The sequence below is a fragment of the Zootoca vivipara genome, chromosome Z1 (genome assembly GCF_965207765.1).
Source record: "Zootoca vivipara chromosome Z1, rZooViv2.hap1.1, whole genome shotgun sequence".
NCBI classification, from domain to species: Eukaryota; Metazoa; Chordata; class Lepidosauria; order Squamata; family Lacertidae; genus Zootoca; species Zootoca vivipara.
This window is the reverse complement of record NC_142583.1, coordinates 7,214,946-7,227,340: the sequence shown is the minus strand read 5'-3', so window position 1 is coordinate 7,227,340 and position 12,395 is coordinate 7,214,946. Positions and strand designations below refer to the sequence as shown.

Here is a 12,395-nt window from a genome sequence, read left to right as displayed (position 1 = left end):
AATGTAGTATGACACACGCAAATATTTTCTTCGAAATGTCCAAGGAAAGTGAGTCTACAACTGACTTTAGACAGCTTGTCCCTTTGCTGAACTGATCTTATTAATAAAGTTAATCTAAATGTGCCATTCTGTAATAGAAGCCCAGTTTAACAAAGGATGTCACGTTTAAGACTACAGTACCTCTCTCATAAGCTTACTGTAGGTCTATCGTTCACATGTGTGGCCTGATCACAAATATCTTTACTTGGAAAAAAGTCCCACTCATTTCCGTTTAATTGTTTCCTACTGGTTCCCCCGAGTAAAGGCAGTCAAAATCTGTGCCAACTACCTGGTGGATATCACTGATCCCACCCTTCGGAGAGCTTTCACCATGGCCTGGTTTCAAACATTGCCAACTGCATACCTGACCGGTAGATTTACAAAAATCCCAGCAGAACACCATTTATGCCCTTGCTCCATGAAAATCAAAGAGGATCTTATACATTACCTCCTCCATTGCCCCATTTACTTGGGCTTTAGAGACGCGATGCTGCAAACTATACCCAACTCTATAATCAATCCTGAAGATAGAGTAAAATTTTTGTTAGTTGATGCTAACCCACGAATTACCCATGCGGTAGCGGTCTTTGTGATGAAGGCCATGAAAGCCAGGGAAAGATTTATGGATGATAAAGCAAAGACCCCTTCATCGTCTGTTTAACTCGTTGCTTGTTTTCCTTCTCTTTCTGTTTTGTGGGATGAAGGTTTTGTTGGGATAGTATGTAATGAATTTTAACATTTTTAATTATTGTTTTTAATTATTGTTGTGTTGATATTTGTGTACAGTCATGGTCCTCACAATAAACGGTTTTGTTGTTGTTGTTTAATTGTATGCAAATACTTACACAACAGGAGAATAATAAAATCACTTTTCTGTAGATTTGTGTTGCGAGGGACGGGGGAGGGGGCTTTTGGATTTTCAAACTATTGTGCAAAAACGAGATATTTGTGTATGTGGTTTATAATCTTGTTGACTGTGTTACTGATTTCAGTTTTCTGCTGTGAAGCTGAGAATGGAAATGTCAAGGCAGTTTTTAGTAGTGTAGCTCTTCTCTTTCAACAGCGTAAAGCATCTAGTTGTGGCAACAGCTACCGGGGGTGAGCAGATGGCACAGGCTAGCCCATTAGCAGGTCATGAGGTAGTTTTGCAGTAAGCTACCTAATGCTTGCTGTTTGTTGAGATTATTGCAAGGAAAGTCTGATACAGCAAGGTACTGTACCCTCCAACATTTCTCCAATGAAAATAGGGATGTCCGATCCAATAATAATACAGTAGTAGTAGTAGTAGTAGTAATAATAGTAATAATAATAATAATAATAATAATAATAATAATAATAATAATAATAATTGTAATAATTTTATTATTGACACCCCACCCATCTAACTTGGTTGCCCCAGCCACTCTGCCCAGCTTCTAACATATATAAAATCACAATTAAACATTTTTAAAACTTCCCTATACAGGGCTGCTCCTGGATGTCTTCTGAAGGATGTATAGTTACTTATCTCCTTGGCTCAGGGTTCACATGACTTCATACCCTCTGACATTTCTGCGATGCAAATAGGGACGTCCTAAGGAAAAGAGGGACATTCCAGGATCAAATCAGAAACTAGGACAGCTTCTGTAACTCTGGGACTGTCCCTGGCAAATATGGACACTTGGGGGGTGGGTGGGTGTCTGAGATACTCCTTACAATCATTCTTAAGTTCTCTCTTGTTTTGAGAATTTAAAATACATAGGTGGGCCATAGGGAGTAAATTTATTTATTTTTTTAAGAAAAAGAAAGGCTGGAAGGCACAAGTAGCACTCTCCGGGTCTCCTTTTCTCTAGTCAAGGTGCACAGCACCAAAGGCTAGCCAAGTTGTTTTGTGATAGAAGAATTAAAAATAAAACAAAGATAAATGAAATAATTAACCATTTGCTGTCTGTGCTTTCGTTATACCCCCAGATGTACTGCCTGAGGCAGCTACTTCACTCTAATGGTAGGGGCAGGTCTAGACAATGCAAATCTGAAATGGGTCAGCTGCATTAGTGCAATCTGCCATGGATGCTTTAGCTGAGATTCCTGCATTGCAGGGGGTTGGACTAGATGACCCTTGGGGGACCCTTCCAACTCTACAATTCTGTGGTTCTATGTACACCCCCCTGAACCTAAACATTTGCACCTGCATCCCAGCTGAGGGCAGCTGTCAGAATATTCTTCACCAAGAGCATGAAACAAGTGTTTTTTTTGGGGGGGGGCCATGAAGCTGGCATGATTGGTCAGTCTCCTCTGTTGAAATTTGCTGAGGCGGCAGATCCTATTATAATTGGGCTGGGAAGGAAGCTCACATTAAAATCAAAAGCAGCACACATAATTGTTCTTAGCAGGGAAAGAGGGACTTGTTTCTTGGTGCATTTTTGTTTAGCAAATGTTCAGGTCTGTGCAGCAGCTTGGATTGGCGCCAGAGTGTATTTTTTTTTATAAAGCCATGTTTTTTTCATTACCCTGGAATGGTTTCCCTATTTCAGCTTTCTCATCCATCTCCAATCCCACCCTCAACTCCTTTTTATTATTTTTTTATAAAGGATTCTTGAGGTTTCCCTGCGAAGGCCTCCTCTCTGTCCTCGATAAGGTTGAATTCCCTGATGGTGGTTTTAATTGTAAGCATATGCTGTTACCGAGGGGCTGCCATTTGAATTGCAGTCCTTGGTATTAATGGGTGTGCTTGCGTGTGCAGAATAGTGCTTGAACTTACGGAATTAAAGCGCTGCAGCTTTCCCTTTTATCAAGACGGATCTTAGGAATAATGGCATTTCAGTATCATGGCCAGAGAGAGTTAAATTGTTTAGCCTGTTGTGTTTTAGTCCAGTAACAATCGGTAGGGGAATACTGCAGATTGATTATATCAGGCATAATTATCTCCATTGTAAAAGCTTCATCCACAGACCAGATAAATCAACCAAAGTTTGTAATGCAATGGTTTGATGTTCAACTTAGATATGTTACTGAACAGCTGAAGCAACACAGATTTAATATCTTAAGGTATTGAGTGAAAAAATATTAAGAAGGAGTGTTAAGAAGAAGGGGGTGAATAGGAATGCAATCCAATTACCCACTGTCTCCTCTTACTGGTATGTTGTATGTCCTGCCACAAAATGTGATTCTGAGCATATAACCCCAGTTCTGGCATTGCTGCATTGGCTGCCCATACATTTCTGAGCCTAGTCAAAGTGCTGGTTCTAACGCATCTCTTGACTTAACACACCAGGCACCTGAGACCATTTTCTGAGTTTCAGAGGGTGGCAACATAGGAGCAAGCTGTTTCGGTTGAATGAATGACTCTTTATTTCCGTCAGCCATCGGCCATGGCAATAAAACAACAATGCGATTTGAGCTTTTTTGGTTATTTTCCCCATCTCCCCAGTCTATGGAGTGTGCTCCGCGGGGAGGCCTGCCTGGCTCCAACACTGGTGTCCTTTTGAGTGCCTGGCTGAGACATATCTCTTCTCCCAGGTGTGCCTATTACTATCCCTGTACAGTGGTACCTCTACTTACGAATTTAATGCGTTCCGAACACACATTTGTAAGTCGAAAAAAATTGTAAGTTGAATCCCATAGGAATGCATTGGGAGAAAAAAATTGAAAGTAGAAGCAACCCTATCTAAAAATTCGTAAGTAGAAAAAATCCTATCTAAACCGCATCCAAGATGGCGGACGGAGCTCCATTTGTAAGTAGAAAAATTTGTAAGTAGAGTTATTTGTAAGTAGAGGTACCACTGTATTATATTTTGTTGCTTTGTTGTTAAACTAATACCAAACTGACTACAGTGGTACCTCGGTTTAAGTACACAATTGGTTCTGGAAGTCCGTACTTGAACTGAAGCAAACTTCCCCATTGAAAGTAATGGGAAGTGGATTAATCTGTTCCAGATGGGTCCGCGGAGTACTCAACCTGAAAGTACTCAATCCGAAGTGCTCTTAAACCGAGGTATGACTGTACTGCATTTAAAAGCCTGACCAGCATTTTAAAGTGGGTTCAGAAAAAAAAAGTAAGACCCAGTGCACTTCCTTAGGCAAAGCTTTATTATGTGCATTATTATTATTATTTAATTAATATAGGAAGTGGTCCCAAATACAGCATCAAACATCATAAACTGCCCACTGACAGCCAGTGCTGTCCATGTGCAAAACAGGGAGGCTTCTGCTTCCTTTGCATCCTTTCCCTAACAACTTTACAGTGAAATAAAAAAATTCCTTCAGTAGCACCTTAAAGACCAACTAAGTTTTTATTTTGGTATGAGCTTTCATGTGAGCAAGGGCCCTTGCTTCCCCCCCCCCCCCGGACTAATTGCAGTCATCAGCAGCCGTTAACAGCCATCCACAGGTTTACCACTCCCATCAGCCCATCACCCATTCCCACCCACCCCCACCCCCTCTGTATATATATAAGGGTCTGACACTTCTGTTTCCAGTGTATCTGAAGAAGTGTGCATGCACACGAAAGCTCATATCAAAATAAAAACTTAGTTGGTCTTTAAGGTGCTACTGAAGGAATTTTTTTATTTTGCTTCGACTCAGACCAACACGGCTACCTACCTGTAACTTTACAGTGGGCGTGGTGAATAGCATCACTGTAAAGAGAATGCCTCAGAGGGATTCAGATAGCAGTGTCTATCTAGGTATGCATGAGACGAGATTCAAACTTGCTACCATCAAAACTCAACTGAAGAAAATGATGATGAAGGAAACCTTGGGCTTTTTGTTTTAATTGAAAGGTGGGCGAGAGATGTCTCAAATGAGTGCCCTGGAAGCAAGAGGTAAAATCTGGAAAGGTTAGAATTTAGTGCCGAAGACTGGTGACATTTGAACAGCATCTGAAGGCGCCGGGCATTAACTGTGGGTATTGTACTGGAAATCCTATCAAGTAATGGTTTAAGATTCACCTCACTCCAGCTAAGGGCACTGTTCATGCAGAGGTACACTTCCAGCTGGCTGTGGATCTGTGTATTTGCAAATAGGACTTCTCCTCCTTTGATACAGTAGCAGGAGTTGCATGCAAGAAGTCCCTTTTGAAAAGGTTACAAACACACCCATCAAGCGCTCAAAAGAAGGAGAGGGGTGGATTATTTCTTCCCATACAGTTGATTGTTGAGCTCAGGATTACGTGTGCCTCTGAATCTTTTTTCTATTTTTGCATTCTCTCTTTCATGGCTGAGTAGCAATCTGTACACAACTTCCTTCACACTCATTGTACAGTATATCGCTTTGCTCTCAGGTTTGCTTATCGGTAGGCAACCAGTGTTCCTTCTTGAGACTTCAATGGTAGCTATTCCTAATCTTTAGACTTCTTTTCTACTGGATGTCAGACAAAGCCCCAAATGGAAAGTCTGGTGAAGAAATGCAAGATGTTGGACTCAGCTACATTAGGGTTTTTCAAAAATCGTTTTAAATGTGTTATAACACTGGGCCTTAGAAAGCACTGCTAATAACAAGGCCAGTGGAAGTGATGATATTCCAGCTGAACTATTTAAAATTTTAAAAGATGATGCTGTTAAGGTGCTACACCCAATATGCCAGCAAGTTTGGAAAACTCAGCAATGGCCAGAGGATTGGAGAAGATCAGTCTACATCCCAATTCCAAAGAAGGGCAGTGCCAAAAAATGCTCCAACTACCGCACAATTGTGCTCATTTCACACGCTAGCAAGGTTATGATTAAAATTCTACAAGGCAGGCTTAGGCAGTATGTGGACCGAGAACTCCCAGAAGTGCAAGCTGGATTTCGAAAGGGCAGAGGAACTGGAGACCAAATAGCAAACATGCACTGGATTATGGAGAAAGCTAGAGAGTTCCAGAAAAACGTCTACTTCTGCTTCATTGACTATGCAAAAGCCTTTGACTGTGTCGACCACAGCAAACTATGGCAAGTTCTTAAAGAATTTGGGAGTGCCTGATCACCTCATCTGTCTCCTGAGAAATCTCTATGTGGGACAAGAAGCTACAGTTAGAACTGGATATGGAACAACTGATTGGTTCAAAATTGGGAAAGGAGTACGACAAGGTTGTATATTGTCTCCCTGCTTATTTAACTTATATGCAGAATTCATCATGCGAAAGGCTGGACTAGATGAATCCCAAGCCGGAATTAAGATTGCCGGAAGAAATATCAACAACCTCAGATATGCAGATGACACAACCTTAATGGCAGAAAGTGAGGAGGAATTAAAGAACCTTTTAATGAGGGTGAAAGAGGAGAGTGCAAAATATGGTCTGAAGCTCAACATCAAAAAAACCAAGATCATGGCCACTGGTCCCATCACCTCCTGGCAAATAGAAGGGGAAGAAATGGAGGCAGTGAGAGATTTTACTTTCTTGGGCTCCTTGATCACTGCAGATGGTGACAGAAGTCACAAAATTAAAAGACGCCTGCTTCTTGGGAGAAAAGCAATGACAAACCTAGACAGCATCTTAAAAAGCAGAGACATCACCTTGCCGACAAAGGTCCGTATAATTAAAGCTATGGTTTTCCCAGTAGTGATGTATGGAAGTGAGAGCTGGACCATGAAGAAGGCTGATCGCCAAAGAATTGATGCTTTTGAATTATGGTGCTGGAGGAGACTCTTGAGAGTCCCATGGACTGCAAGAAGATCAGACCTATCCATTCTGAAGGAAATCAGCCCTGAGTGCTCACAGGAAGGACAGATCGTGAAGCTGAGGCTCCAATACTTTGGCCACCTCATGAGAAGAGAAGAATCCTTGGAAAAGACCCTGATGTTGGGAAAGATTGAAGCTACGAACACGAGTTTGACCAAACTGCGGGAGGCCTGGCGTGCTCTGGTCCATGGGGTCACGAAGAGTCGGACACGACTAAACAACAACAACAGGCAACCAGTGTTCCTTCTTGAGACTTCAATGGTAGCTATTCCTAATGTTTAGACTTCTTTTCTACTGGATGTCAGACAAAGCCCCAAATGGAAAGTCTGGTGAAGAAATGCAAGATTTTGGACTCAGCTACATTAGGGTTTTTCAAAAATCATTTTAAATGTGTTATAACACTGGGGCACCAGATGGCGCTGTACAGTTCGACCCTTATGAGCTTTACAATGCATTTTCCTGAAATGTTTTTTTGATGTGTCTAGATCCAGCCTTTATTGCTGTGATTTTAGGAAGCCACTGGTGCCTGCAAGGAGCTCTTTTAAGTGGCTAATTTCAATTTTTTTAAAAATAGTCTTTTTTAACAGTCTCAGTGATTTTTCAGTGTTGATTCTCCTTGCCCGCCTGCCTTGAGGGATGTTTCAGGTTAAAAAAATAAAAAAATATTTGGAAATGGTTCTAAATAAATGAAGAGACTGGAGCTAATTAGAAAAACAGCAGTAAAGAAGCAAAGAAGCCTCCATCCGATTTTACCTCCAGCACCAATATATTTTAAAGATGATTACTGAAATAGAAGTTGCTCCTCTTGAGCTAACCTGGCATTGCCTGCGGTGTTTGGTAACTGATTAGATGCTAGCTAGCAGCCCATGCTTGAATCACTCCTGAAGCTGCTGTTCTTCTGCAGTAAGTTATTGATAGAAAGCAAACAACATTGTGCTCCCGCATGGCCATTATGGATGCAGATATACAGAGACACTATTAGCAAAAATCCTTAAGCCAGTGAGGGCTATCCTCCTGGGTTTCTCTCTCGTACACACACAAACATCTCTCTCTCTCTTTACAAACCGAATGTTATATATAGGAGTCGCATGTGGTTACACTGTTGTACTTCATGGTTGCCCCCCAAATAGTTGATGACTGTCAGGGGTTCTTGCGACTACTCCAGAGTAACGACGCTCCCCATGCTTGTCTTTAAGCAGGTTTTATTGCTGCACTCTATTTACAGTGAGACAGGTGTGTAAAACATGTCTGCTCATTCCGATGCAGAATCCGGCACTGCCCCCCCCACGTGATCTCCCCCAACATAGGAGTCTCGGGACAGTGAATCTCCTCCCCTTCTTTCTCCTGCGTAATTTTGGAACCAGAGGAAAGGGTCTACGCTCCATGCTTTCCTTCTCCCCCCTTTCCCCCTCTCTCTCCTCCCTCCTGTGTAGCCGGGGCTCTCCCATGCTGCCAGAGCCCTGGCACTCTCCCTCCACTTCCTGGCTTGCCTCCTCAGAGCCCTCGCTTCCATCACTGCTTGGGGAGGAGCTACTTCTGATGCAAGGGGGAGGTTCTCTGCTTACCTTCCAAGTCCCGGACTGCAGAATCCGGGACCGGCAGCCGTGTGACACCGGATGTTGCGTCAACATAACTTCCGGTGTCGCTTTGCCCTTCTATGGGCACCAAAATGGCCGCCGCCAGCTTTGAAAGTCGCTTGTACGCATGTCAGGAAGTGTGTCGACGCAACTTCCGGTGTCGCTCCACCCATCTATGGGCACCAAAAATGGCCGCCGCCGACACCGGAAGTCGGGTCTATGCACTTCCGGACATGCGTAGATGTGACTTTTGAAGCCAGCGGCGGCCATTTTTGGTTCCCATAGAAGGGCAAATCGGAAAGAAAAAAATGGCTGCCGGCAGGAGAAAATAACAGAGAAAAACAGGAGACGAAGTGATACGGGGGACCACCGGGAAAAGGTAAGTAAAAATGGGGGTTTCCTGGGGAAAACGGGGTACTTGGCAGCTATGGTTCTCTGTACTGTCTCCCCCTTACAATGACCTTACAGTTTGTGGGTGCCAGACCTCTCTAATTAATTCCTGGATCCAGCAAGTGTTAGAATTTAATCAAGCCCAGCTAGCTTCTCAGGAGATGATAGCTTGGGTGATGAGCCATTAATGGGGATTAAGGAGCTCAGTGCAAGATGGCAAATGGGGGGGGGGTTCTCTCAGCAGATAAAGCCAGAGTTTAGAGTAGAGAGGGGTGTGGTGTTTGTGTGTGGGTGTAAGAAGTAAACCAGCAAGCTGCAGAGTCAGAGCATGGTGTTTGATTTCTGTTTGAATCCGAGGCTGTGGCTATGGGAGAAACAAGACCTTTTTGGGTTGTTGATGCTGTGCACCTCTCCATTGTAGGCTGAGGTTGGATATAATAGAATCATAGAATCATAGAGGTGAAAGGGATCCCAATGGCCATCTAGTCCAACCCCCTGCAATGCAGGAATCTCAGCTGAAGCATCCATGACAGATGGCCATCCCACCTCTGTTTAAAAATCTCCAAGGAATGAGAGTCCACCACCTCTTGTAGGTAGGTGTCTGTTCCACTGCCAAACAACTCTTCCAGCCTAAGTGCAGAACCTTACATTTGTCCCTGCTGAAATTCATTTTGTTAGTTTGGGCCCAGTTCTCCAAACTGTTAAGGTCATTTTGAATTCTGATTCTGTCTTCTGCAGCATTAGCCACCCCTCCTAGATTGGTGTCATCTGCAAATTTGATGAGCATCCCCTCAATTCCTTCATCCAAGTCATTTATAAAGACATTAAACTACAACGGGCCCAGGACAGAACCCTGTGGCACTCCACTTGTCACTTTTTTGCAGGATTATGAGAAACCATTGAGTATTCTTCGGGTTCGGTCAGTCAACCAGCTACAAATCCACCTAACGGTTATCTCGTTCAACCCACATTTTACCAGCTTCCTTGCAAGAATATCATGGGGGGGGGGGGGACTTTGTCAAAAGCCTTACTGAAATCAAGATACACTATGTCCACAGCATTCCCCTGGTCCACCAAGTTTGTAATTCCATCAAAAATAGAAATCAGACCGACTGTTGAATTATCTATTCTGGGACCTTCCTTGGTATCAATGTCAAGCTCACCAATCGGTAGTTACCTGGGTTTTCCTTTTCCTCCTTTTTGAAGATGAGAACAATATTTGCCTGCCTCCAGTCTGTAGGGACCTCACCTGTTCTCCAAGAATTTTCAAAGATAATAGACAAAGGCTCTGAAATTACACCTGCAAGCTCCTTTAGTACCCCTGGATGCAGCTCATCAGGCCCTGGAGATTTGAATTCATTTAAAGTACCGTATATTCCGGCGTATAAGACGGCTTCTGAACCCAGGAATATCTTTTCAAAAGTTGGGGGGGCCGTCTTATACACCGGGTACAAGAATCTGCAGTCGCCGCATATGGTGGGGGGAGCTCAAAAACGGCCGCGGCTGCATCCCCGCCGTATGCAGCGACCGTATGAACGCGAAGAAGTGCTCAGGAGAGGGCTGCTCCCCACCAGGGAGAACGGCTCCCTCATGGCTTCGCGACCCGCATCAGCATAGAGATACAGTTTTGTGTATTTTATTGGTGTCAAGCTGCCGGCTCTTCTCTCTTTGTCAGCGCATAGCGAAGGGATCTCTCCGTCTCTCTCTCTCTCTCTCCGCTCTCTCTTTCACTGCTCTGCTCAGCGTCTTTCTGTGCGAGCCTCGATGTCTCTGCCTCTCTATCTCTCTCCTCTCTATGGCTTCTTTCCCCCTCTCAATAACTAAACAAACAAACAAACAAACAAACCACCATTTCCCCAGCTGCAGACTTGAGTGCTGGAGAAGACAGCCTCCCCTCCCCTCCCTGCCAAAAAAGGGCTAGAGTATATCCAAAATTCTATATTTTAACTTGAAAATTATGGGGTCGTCTTATACGCCCAGTCACCTTATACGCCGGCATATACGATAGCCTGGTGTTCCTGTACTACCGCTTTTCCTATCTTGGGCTGCAGCTCCCTCCTTACATCATTTATTCTGTTACCACCAGGTTGTAGGTGTAAATAAACCATCTATCACAAAGGCACCACTGTCTCTGCTGTGCCACATTTCCAAAAGGAAACATGAACCCTGGGAAAGCACCTAGAACCCCTGGAACCTTGCCCTGCTCTGAGATGCAGCAATATCTAACTCAACCAATGTATTGATCCAGTCCACAGACCTCATAATAAAAGCTATGCATCCATTAGCATACAAAAACAGAATACAAAATCAACAAAACAACAACAACCCTGAAATGTTCGAGATAAAGAAGAGTGGAGTGGAGTGGGGTTGAGTTGAGTGGGGAGCAGGGCATAAAAACACTGAATGCTAAGATATCAGGACACAAACAACTTGGAGAGATCATGCAACTGCTATTTTTGGCAACAGCCATGATAGTAACCTCTTGTTTAGCTTCAGCTTTGCAGATAAGCAAATGTTAACTTACTTCTCTTATAGTCTTCTTGTAAAAACATTTTTGGAGCTCTAAACCACCATGTGCCCCTTTGTAGACAATTAAGATAAAGAAGAGCAATGTACAAAACATAGTCCCCAAAACAAGCAAAATGTAAGTTACATACCTCTTTTGTTGTTGTTGTTGAATTCTGCCACAGCAGGTATTTAATATTTTATCATCTTTGTAAAAACAGCCTGAGGAAGCAGGTCGTCCATAAGCTAATCATGATGCCAATTAAGCCTGATAGGTTGCTTTAAATCACTGGAATTTAAACAATAAATCTTAATCATTACTTAAATCAGCAATTCATAACCCTGTATATTAATCATGCCTTTGATTTTCTGACTTGGTTATTTTACCTAAGAAAGAATCATTCAAACATCTTTTCTTGATTATTTAGCACAATATATCAGCATTTCCCCCTGTTAACAAAGACAGACATGTCAATGTATAAGCTATTATATATGTGTTTAACACACATTATTTCAATTCTTAAATTTGTCCCCCCATCAAAAAAAGAAGAAGAAGAAGACATTAGAAATACATCTAACTAGAAAATCTAGTTAATAGAGCTGGAGTCCTGCAAAATAATATTGCAATATGTAATATAATAAATTGTTGTTGTTGTTGTTGTTGTTGTTGTTACAACCTTGGGTCTCCTGCTGTTGTTGGACTACAACTCCCATCATCCCTAGTTAGCAAGGTCAACGGTGATGGAAGTTGTGGTCCAACAACTGCTGGGGACCCAAGTTTGAGAAACACTGGTGTAGACCGGGCTTCCTCAACCTCGGCCCTCCAGATGTTTTTGGCCTACAACTCCCATGATCCTTAGCTAGCAGGACCAGTGGTCAGGGATGATGGGAATGGAAATTGTAGTCTCAAAACATCTGGAGGGCCGAGGTTGAGGAAGCCTGCCATAGGGCATGTCCTTGAGGATCTTGCCATCTTCCATTTTATGGACATGACCAAGTCAGCGTAGCCATTGCTGAGACAGGAATGTGAACATGCTGGGAATTTGGGCTCGGGAGAGCACATCTTTGTCTGAGACTCTGTCCTGCCATGTGATGCCCAAATTCTTCATGGCGCAGCACATGTGGGAGGCATGGAAGCATTGCTCCTGGAGGTTGTAAGTCGCCAACGACTCACATCCATATAGCAGCATGCTCAACCAGCATGTTAGCCTGGTAGACTTTCATCTTGGTGTTGAACGTTGGCGTCA

General features: G+C 43.2%; 1 long non-coding RNA gene across 1 annotated transcript in view; it reads right to left on the bottom strand.

The window, feature by feature from the left end:
• LOC148687275 (uncharacterized) overlaps positions 1-12,395 on the bottom strand; it is a 337,005-nt gene that overhangs the window by 287,319 nt on the left and 37,291 nt on the right. The window lies entirely within an intron of this gene.